Source organism: Pistacia vera, unplaced genomic scaffold (assembly GCF_008641045.1).
Source record: "Pistacia vera cultivar Batoury unplaced genomic scaffold, PisVer_v2 Contig489, whole genome shotgun sequence".
Taxonomy (NCBI): Eukaryota; Viridiplantae; Streptophyta; class Magnoliopsida; order Sapindales; family Anacardiaceae; genus Pistacia; species Pistacia vera.
Genome location: NW_022196322.1, coordinates 504,662 through 515,037, shown reverse-complemented (window position 1 = coordinate 515,037; position 10,376 = coordinate 504,662). Strand labels below are relative to the sequence as shown.

Below are 10,376 nucleotides of genomic sequence, written 5' to 3'. Positions count from 1 at the left end.
GTTTGATTTAATAATTTTTTTAATTATATGTCATGTTAACAAAATCAATTACCAATATACCCACTCTTAAATACAAAATTATTAATATGCCCTTAACTGTATATGAAAATATAAATAACCAATTTATCCCTCCATTATTTTATTATTTATTAAAAATAATGTTTCAAATAAATGAAGTTACAATTAGATTTTTAAAAATTTGAAACCTTTAAAATTACCAATTTATCCTTGTAGTTGTTGCATCACATTCATATTTAAATTGTCAATTTAAATCCAAATAAAACTAAGTATCAACATTACTATATTCTTAAATAAGAATCCAAATTGTAAAATTACAGTGCATATGTATAAATAATTTTGTCAATTCAAACCCAATAAAAATAGGGAATTCAATACAAAGAAAGAAGCTTTTCCAGTTTCTCATTCATTTCTTAAAATCCAAAAAATTTAGCTTTCACCCTCCCGCTTTCTAGCTCCCTTGAAGCTTGACTTTCCTTTGCTTTCTAGATCTTCAAAACCTTCTTCACAATCCTTTGCTCTTCCACCAAGAAAGCTCGAATTTGATGTATTATTTTCAGTCAAAGTTACAATCTTCAGTACTTTTGCAATTGCCTTAGGAGGCTATTCTCCATTTAACTCTGCGTCAAAGAATTGCTTCACCTTATCTTCACTGAGTTTTGGAGTTGCCTAAAACAATCCAGAATTGCATAAAAATCAGCTTGAATGAAGCTTACACATATGTGAATTTGTTATCTATCAGCATAGAGAATAACAAAATAGAAAAAATATGTACGTTCCAAAACAAGTTAGTGGTAGAAAAGAACAAAGATGAAATTCCTACCCATTCACAAGGCTCTGCTGCTCACACCACAGAGTATGATCAACAAGCTTCCGCCCAGTTAAGAGTTCCAGCAGGATAAGACCAAAGCTATAAACATCACTTTGCACTCGTCTATCCTATCATAGTGTATCTGCAATCCAAAATCAAATATTAAGGCCAAAATATTTATAGGTGCTTTAGGAAAAAAAAAAGGAGACATAATTTTCCAAACCAAGGTTTCAAGTGTACCAGTCAATCTGACATTCTTTTCCTATTTGTTTCATCACTTTTAACTTCACTTCTCCAGGGTTCTGACATAGTTTCTCGGTTAACTGTAAGCAAAACCAAGCACTATTAAGTCATATGAAAAGATACGATGACACGCCAAACATAGCATAATATGCAAAATGTTCCCGCATGTACCATCTCCATTCTTGATAACATGTTTGATGAGAAGCTCTATAATAGTATGAATGTATATCTAAAAAAATGAGATATCTACAAATTGGGAAGTTATAAATCTTTGATTACCATGGGATTTACTCCAGAATTAGGCTGCAGATACAAAATCTTTCTCATATTTTTTTTCTCAAAAATATTCCTCATTGCCACTAATTCTAGAATTTTCTGAGGACCTTGGGAAGGCATATATCACACTAGCTTTCCATTTGCAATGATGGTAAGTCTGGCCGCTAGTAACTCAGAAAATAGCCTGTGGAGAAATATTTTTCTTGTATTTCATAATGAGATGTACAATAAATTTATAGCAAAAACAAAAAACTAATCTAGGAAGTAAATGTTACATTCCTATTATAATTTTATTTCCCATATTACAATGAGAATAATTCTATTCCTTTATTACAAGAGATAATTCTATTTCCTATTATCATTTCAACACTCCCCCAAGCTGGAGCATATAAGTCATATGCACCAAGCTTGTTACAAATAAAGTCAACACGAGAACCTTTGAGAGACTTAGTGAGGATGTCTGCTAACTGGTGTTGGAACTGACATAACTAGTTGCAATACACCCTGATAGAACTTTCTCTCGAACAAAGTGACAATCAATTTCTATGTGTTTAGTCTCTCATGAAACACTGGATTTGAAGCAATATGAAGGGCAGCCTGATTATCACAGAGTAACTTCATTTGTGATACTTCGACAAATCTCAACTCTTGAATTAGTTGTCTTAACCAAACCAGCTCACAGTGGCTAAGGCCATTGCACGATACTCTGCTTAGCACTTGATCTTGCAACAACGTGTTTCTTACTTTTCCATGAAACTACGTTCCCTCCAACAAGAACACAAAATCCTGAGGTAGAACGTCTATCAGATGGAGAACCTGCCCAATCAGCATGAATATCCGACAATATGCGAATGACCCTTATTTTCATACAGTAAGCCTCTACCTGGTGCTCCCTTGATATACCTTAAAATCCGGACAACTGCATCCAATGACTATCACACGGAGTTTAAAGGAACTGACTCACAACACTAACAGAAAAGGAAATATCCGGTGTGTGATGTAAGATAGTTAAGTTTTCCAACAAGTCTTCGATACCTTCCAGGATCAGTAAGAGGCTCCCCCTGTCCAGGTAAAAGTTTTAAATTAGGATCCATATGAGAGTCTATTGGTCTGCAATCTGACATCCCTGTTTCCTCTAGAATATCAATACATACTTCCTCTGAGAATACAATACCAGATTTAGACTAAGCGACTTCTATGCCAGAAAGTATCTGAGTAGCCCTAAGTCTTTCGTCTGAAAGTGTTTGAACAAGTGTTGCTTCAACTGTCCAATGCCATCTTGATCACTTCTGTAATAACATATCATCGACATAGACAACCAGATAGATACACTGCCCTAATGATGTATGTCTATAGAAACACAAGTGATCAGACTCACATCGAATCATACACACTCTTGGATAACTGTGCTAAACGTCCAAACCAAGCACGAGGAGACTATTTTAGACCATATAGAGAACGACGAAGTTTACATACCAAACCAGACTCCCCTGAGCAACAAAACCAGGAGGTTGCTCCATATAAATATCTGCCTGAAGTTCACCATGAAGAAAAGCATTCTTAATGTCAATTGATGCATAGGCTAGTTTCGAATGGCGCCATAGAAAAGAACAACCGGACGGAAGACATCTTAGCAACAGAGAGAAAAAGTGTCAAAAAATAGTCCCATAGATCTGAGTGTATCCCTTGGCCACCAAACGGGCTTTCAGCTGATCAACCTTACCATCTGGACCAACCTTTATAGGTAAATCCATCGACAACCAACAGTCGAATGGCCCGGAGATAAGGAAACTAACTCCCAAGTATGATATGATGCAAGCAGACATTTCTTCAACCATTGCCTAACGCCACCCGGGGTAGAAAGTGCCTCATGAACATTGCAAGGAACAGAAACAGAAGAAAGGGTGGAGACAAGGCATAATATGAAGGAATAAACGATGATAACTCAAAAAATTGTAGATGGGATGAGGGTTGCGTGTAGATCGCATACCTTTACGAATAGCAATGGGAACTGATCAGTTGGAGACAGGACCGTGGCATTGAGGAATCGGGCACAGGACCTGAGTTACAGGGATCTCAGGAACGGCAGCGGGAACATCAGGATACATGAAAAGGAACAAGACTATGTCGATAGGAAGAGTGTAAGTAGGAGACTGAGGTATCAAAATAGACGAAGGTGGGAAAGCAACGTATGGAATAGGTAGAAACATCTACTACTGGATCAGAGTCCACTGGAGGATGAGGAAAAAATGAGAAGACTCAAAGAACGTACATCAGCAGAGATGAAGTAGCGATGTGTGGCGGGAGAATAACACTTGTAGCCCTTCTGAAGACGTGAATACCCTAAGAAAATACATTTCGTAGTCTTGGCTGACAGTTTATCCTGACCAGGAGGGAAAATGTGAACAAACATGTGCTCCCAAAGACACGCGGGGGAAGAGAAAATAATGGAGTATCAGGGAATAATATGGAGTGTGGAACCTAGTCTTGTAAGACAGAGAAGGCATGCGATTTATTAAGTAACAGGCGGTTAGAACGCGGTCAGCCCAAACGGAAAGGGACGTGGCTATGTAAAAGAAGAGTGCGAGCAGTTCAATGAGATGTCTATTTTTACGCTCAGCAATGCCATTCTGTTGGGGACTATAAACACAAGAAGACTGATGAAGAATTCCTTGAGATGTCATGAATTTAGTAAAGGAATCAGAGAAATATTCACGAGCATTATCACTTCGTATATACGAATGGTAGTATTATGTTGAGTCTTAATTTCAGCACAAATGATGAAAATATGGAAAATAATAGAACAAGAGCGCATAAGAAATAACCAAGTGCAACGGGAATAGTCATCAATAAATGTAACAAAATATTTAAATCCCAAAGTAGAGTTAACACGACAAGGACCCCACACATCTGAATGCACTAACTCAAAGGGGGACGCAGCCCGTTTATTGACATGCTTTGGAAAAGAACTACGAGTATGCTTTCCAAGCTGACACAACTCACAACTCAAGGACGATAATTTAGATAGACCTGGGATCATTTTCCGAAGTTTGGAAAGACTAGGATGGCCCAAACGATTATGAAGGAGATCTGGAGACTCAGAGACAATGCATACTGTAGATGGGATATGGAGATGATAGAGACCCTGTGACTCACGTCCTGTGCCAATCATCCGTCCCGTGTCGCGATCCTGTATAACACAAGAGTCAATATCAAAACGAATAGAGCAATTTAAGGAGCGGGTAAGTTTACTAACAGACACGAGATTAAATTGACATTTGGGAATATAAAGCACAGAGTCTAATGCTAAGAGGGGAGGGGTTTTGCACATCCAATAGCTTGAACATCGGCTTTAGACCCATTGGCTAAAGTAAAGGAGGTAAAGATACAGTATTTGTAATCTGAGTAAGTAAATGACGGTTACCAGAAATATGATCCGAGGCACCTGAATCTAGGACAAGGTCCTAAAGCGGAAGACTGAGAAAGGCAAGCAACTGAATACCCGTTGAGCGACGGAGGCAATGGATGAAGAAGACTGCTTACTGGCCTGATACTGTAAGTATTCATCATAATCAGTACCTGTGAGATTAAGGAGGGCTGAGCTAGCACTGTAGAGGACTCAGAATGAAGATCAGAGTGATCAGCCTGAGCAATATTAGCAGCTCGGGTAGGTCGACCATGTAACTTAAACATTTCTCTCTGGTATGCCCCCACCGATGACAGTAACTACACTTGGGTCGATTTCCTGGCACTTCGATCGCCCTGTTCTCGAAAAATGTGGGACTGAGAAAAAAGGACTGAAGAGTCACCTGGGGAATGCACAGTAGTAGGGGAGGAAACCGAAGTAATCTGGCAAACACTTCGTCAGGGAAGGACAGTGGATCCAGAAAGAATTTGATCTCGAACAGGTGTAAGATCTGGACCGAGAGCTGCAAGTGTCAGGACCATAAAGAACTTGTCCCGTTGAGCCAAATCTTCTGCCGCAGATTTACCAGCTGGTAACAGCAGATTGAATTCTGTCTTAAGGGAAGCCATCTTACCAGGAAGTCCGACATATTCATATCCTGTTGTTTGAGATGAACTAGGTTGGACACAACAGAATATAACGTTGAATGTCATTGTATAGAGAAGTTTAGCCTGACTCCAAATATCAACACAGAGCGTAAGATTTATAAATAGGGTGAAGGGGGGGATCAATAGTTTGCCATAACTACTACACGCATAGCATCAATTTTAGTCAGGAAGACTTATCTGACGTACTATCGGCAGCTTTGGTGGTCAAGTGATCCTCCAGACCTTGACCTATACACCATAATTCGACAGAGGCAGCCCATGATGAAAATTAGCAGTCCCAATTAATCGCTCAGTGGTGATGGGAGGGAGAGATACAAAGAAAAACCACTTGGATGAGAAGAGAGAGGCTGTTTTGAAGAATCCATGAAGTCTTGAAACTGACAGAAACACAAAAACTTACGCTTGCCGGAAAAACTGAACGGAGGAGGGGCTGCTAGAAAAACGATGGCTCGTGGGGGCGTGCAGCGACGGCCGACGACGAACCACTTGGGTTAGGAAGAGGAGAAGACGATCAGTCCGGTGTGATTGGACCAAATTTTGATCGTTGTTGGAGAACAGTCGCCGAAAAAAAAAAATCCGAGAAGAGAGAAAAATTTTTTTTTTTTTTTTTAGAAATTTCAGATACCAAGCTCTGATACCATGTGGAGAAATATTTTTCTTGTATTTCATAATGAGATGTACAATGAATTTATAGCAAAAACAAAAAACTAATCTAGGAAGTAAATTGTTACATTCCTATTATAATTCTATTTCCTATTCCTATTATAATTCTATTTCCTATATTACAATGAGAATAATTCTATTTCCTATATTACAAAGAGAATAATTCTATTTCCTATTTTACATTTCAACATAGCCCAATGAATTTAGTTGCAACTAAAACATTTTGTTCTTATATCACATGTTCAACCTACAGTGTTAAATTTTTGACACAAATTTTTTAGACTATCTTTTAAAAGCAAAATGAGGACAAAGATAGATCTAGGAAAAAAGTTTAGGCGGTGGGAGAAGTTGGGGTTGGAGATCAAGGAAATCAAGTGTTTGGACACAACTTTAATTTTGACCAAGGATTTGATAGGGAGGCAAACAAATATTTCAATTAGAAGGTCATAATTGTTGGCGATTTTTTCGGCTGATGATGATGATTGGTATTGGTGAGAAGAAGAGGAGGCTATAGATTTAGTAGAGTCAGCTATGGCTTTGTTTGTGGAAAGCATGATTAACCATATGGTGGGAAAACTACAATATATCCAGTGCGGTAATTAATCGAACACTTAGAATGCGGAAACAACAGTAAGAATTCCAAATAAGAAGCAACGATCAACAAACAAGGAGATAATAAAAACACAGTGGGACAGAAATAAACAACACAATGAAAACACAAAGTAATGTGATTTAGAGTAAAATATACCTAAATCCGCAGGTAGTGATAATCCTCACTGTAGTTCTACAATTTCAAAGAAACCCTAGATTTTTTTCCACACGATCCCTTCTCTTACCAGTCACCAACCGTAAGCCGCCACTCGCCAACCCTAAGTCGCTAGTCGCTGAGAACAAGGAGAAAAGGAAAATGACTTTTCGTTAGTCGGCAACCCTAAGTCGGCAGTGCTTCAGTTATTGAGAACAGGGAGGGTTACAGACTATAGAGAACAAGTTGAAAAGGCTTCTCCCTTCTTTGTTCCTACGTACTTTAGTGGGACACGTGGCAATCATTCAGGGGAAGTTTCAATTTTTAAATTTTGATTTTTGGGGATTCATGTAAATAGACCATCTTACCCTTCTTCAGAACGGATTTGTCTAACGGAACATAATGGTGGGTGGGAAAGTGTCGTTTTGAAACTTCATGGGTGGGAAAGGGTGGTTTCACCAAACCTTGGGTGGGAAAAAGTCGTTCTCCCGTGTAAGATTTTATTCAAAATTAAGTGGCCGGATTTTAGGGGCATTAATATTAATGATTTAATAGCAAATAAATTTTGTCCGTACATTAGGCTATGCTTTGCATCCACTCAACAATATTTCTACAAAGTAAAAAATTAAATAAAAATATTTACTTTTTCAACCCCTAAGGTTTTATATAATAACCCCTTAGATTTTAGAAATAACAAAAATCCCCTACTATTAGTGAACTTAGGCATGGCAATGGGGCGGGGATCTTATTCACCGTACCCATCCCCGCCCTCAAAATCACTCCCCACCCTCATCCCATCCCCATTACAAGGAAATTGGGAAAATATGGGTTTATATGGGTAGGATAATTGTATAATTAGGTAAAATATAAGAGTATTAGTGAAAAGTAAGTCTGTATATATATATATTTTTTTTTTTTTTAAATTTTATATATTATATACAGGGCGGGGATCTTATTCACCGTATCCATCCCCGCCCTCAAAATCACTCCCTACCCCCACCTCATACCCGTTACGGGGAAATTGGGAAAATATGGGTTTATATAGGTAAGATAATTGTGTAATTAGGTGAAATATAGGAGTATTAGTGAAAAGTATATATATATATATATATATTTTTTTTTTTATTTTTTTTATATATTATATACGGGGTGGGACAAGGGAAAGGCATCACCCACCCCGCCCCATCCCTGGGGTTGGGGATTAAAACGCCCCCCACCCCAGCCCCTATCCCCCAAAAAACCCAGCCTTCCTTACCCCATAAGGGGCAGCGCGAGATGGGTCCCTAGAATTTTGGGAAATATTGTCATGCCTAAGTGAACTTTTAATGCACTGTTAGAATTTAAAACATAATATGTTAATTGATATTTTATCATGTTACCCTTTTACCGTTTATTTTAACACAAAAAATTTAACGACAAGAGAATTTTGTATTTGATTATACCTGGAGGTTTAGGCAATTGTATTCCACTCATGTATTTCACTCGCACTGACATACACGTGGTATACTCTCATTAGTAGAGGGTATTGTATCAGGATGTACAAAGGACTCTGCTTATTACTTAAGACAAGGTGCTGAACATAAAATAACTACAAAAATAGGAAAAAAATTACAATATAATAGAGTTACCACATCATCCATACAACCTTTTGGTGAATTTGTGACACCTCTAAATTGTTTTCTCTCTCCTCTATCTTTAAATTAATTGGACTGGTAATTATAAAATGTAATAATTACATGGCATGCATGTATTTCTTTGTGAATTTACCACATCAGCAATACTCCAATGGTACCATAGACTTTGTCAAGAAATTGAGGTTTTACCATGTCAGCACAGACACGATATAGCTCAAATGTGCCTCAAATTCAGGACACAAAAAACATTTGCTTTGTGTCTATATAAATATGTATGATCAACAGCTTTATGTTAAGAGCATTTTCAACATGAAATGCTTTAATCTCATAAGGTTTAATATAATGAATCTTCAACATGAAAACAAAAACTGACCAGAGACAATACTAAAAAATGAAATTAATGGAGTAGCATATATTCTGAAGAAAAGCTGAAAGCAAATAAATGAAGAAAACAAGAACAAAAGACCCTCTTCAACTGAGCGGAAATGTGGTCTCATTAAGGCCAGCTTCTATATGGAGGATGAGCTAAATCTTCATCAGGACTCTGGGCATTCTGAAAGTTTGATCCTTCTCATCTGTTAGATTAAAATATATCAGAAAAATAAACAAAACTAAACAAAGGCACTGCCTTTAATTGTTGTTTGTTTCAAAAGAGGGAATTCAGAAAACCTTCAAATATTCAAAGCCAATGAATCCAACCTAACAAAATAAGATGTTATATTAGTAATGCATGATGGGGTTAATGCCAACTACACGTTCTGAAACTTCAGAAACTGATACTCAAATTGGATTAAAGCAAAAGAGTCTTCCATATATTGTAGAGTTAAATAAAGGGTACTTAAGCTATTGTAATGTTGTAAAAGGAAATACATACCATATTCGGATATTGATGGAATTTAAGTCATGATCTTTCCGAAAAGAGTAGCGATCTTTTGTATGGTGGATGCACCCGCACTCTGCGTGATTTTGGTGTGCTGAAGTCTCCTCTGCAAAAATTCTTCAATTTTGGACATTCTTCAATAGTGACTTCTTCCAAACATGGGAATTTGAACGCAAAATTCGCAGAGCAGAAGTATGACAGGCTTGGCAAACAATGTAGCTCCAAAATTTTCAGTCGGCTGAAAACAATCTCTTCTTTTGTTTCTGCTTCCCCATTGTTTGATATTATTACCTCTAACAATGAACCGCACTCTCTTATTCTAATTGTCGTGAGGTTCACTAAACTTTTCGCTGTGGAGCACGTTGATATGTTTGTCAATCTACAGCATTTCCATATATCCAAACTTATAATATATTTGAAAGATCCTGAGGATGGCATTAAGGATGTCAAATGATCACAAGACCGTACTTCCAATATTTTAAGTTTTGGAAGAAACAGCTTCCCCTGGGAACGTTTCCATATATGTTGTAGATGAGGAAGAGAATCGAGCTTTAAGATTGTTATTGGCAAAGATTTCACTTTCACATGGTGTTTCTGCTGATCAGATTCTTGACTTGGAAATAGCTCAGTGAAATTACTTCTAGCTACAACTAGTGTTCTTAGCTTGTGGAATCTTCGAAGGAAATCTAACGGAAAGACAGGTGATTCATCATGAAAGCAGACCACCTGAAGATCTTCAAGTTTGTGAAACATCTTTCCTGAAAAATGGCTGCAGCCTGAGCATATCAATTTAATATCATCGCTGTTTATAGACAATTTCTCCAACTTCAAATCGGATATCACCTGAAAATCCCAAGTAGGCATTAATTAATGTTCTTCTACATATTCCTCAAACAAAGCTCAGATAAGCATAGAACCTCTGAAAGAAAATTTTCATACCTCTCCAGGGGAAAACAGAGGATGTTGAGTTTGGTTTTCGGATTGGCTCTGGACATGTGTATTTTGGAAGCTAAGAAGCTTATGACAATGATA

At 37.5% G+C, this 10,376-nt stretch overlaps 1 long non-coding RNA gene across 1 annotated transcript; it reads right to left on the bottom strand.

Moving 5' to 3' along the window:
• Positions 1-571: 571 nt before the first annotated feature.
• Positions 572-7,057, bottom strand: LOC116104920. Its single transcript, XR_004123982.1, has 4 exons — positions 6,834-7,057; positions 1,070-1,152; positions 842-971; positions 572-687 (listed from the first exon to the last, which is right to left on the bottom strand). It is a non-coding gene; the product is annotated as an uncharacterized LOC116104920 (long non-coding RNA).
• Positions 7,058-10,376: the final 3,319 nt, after the last annotated feature.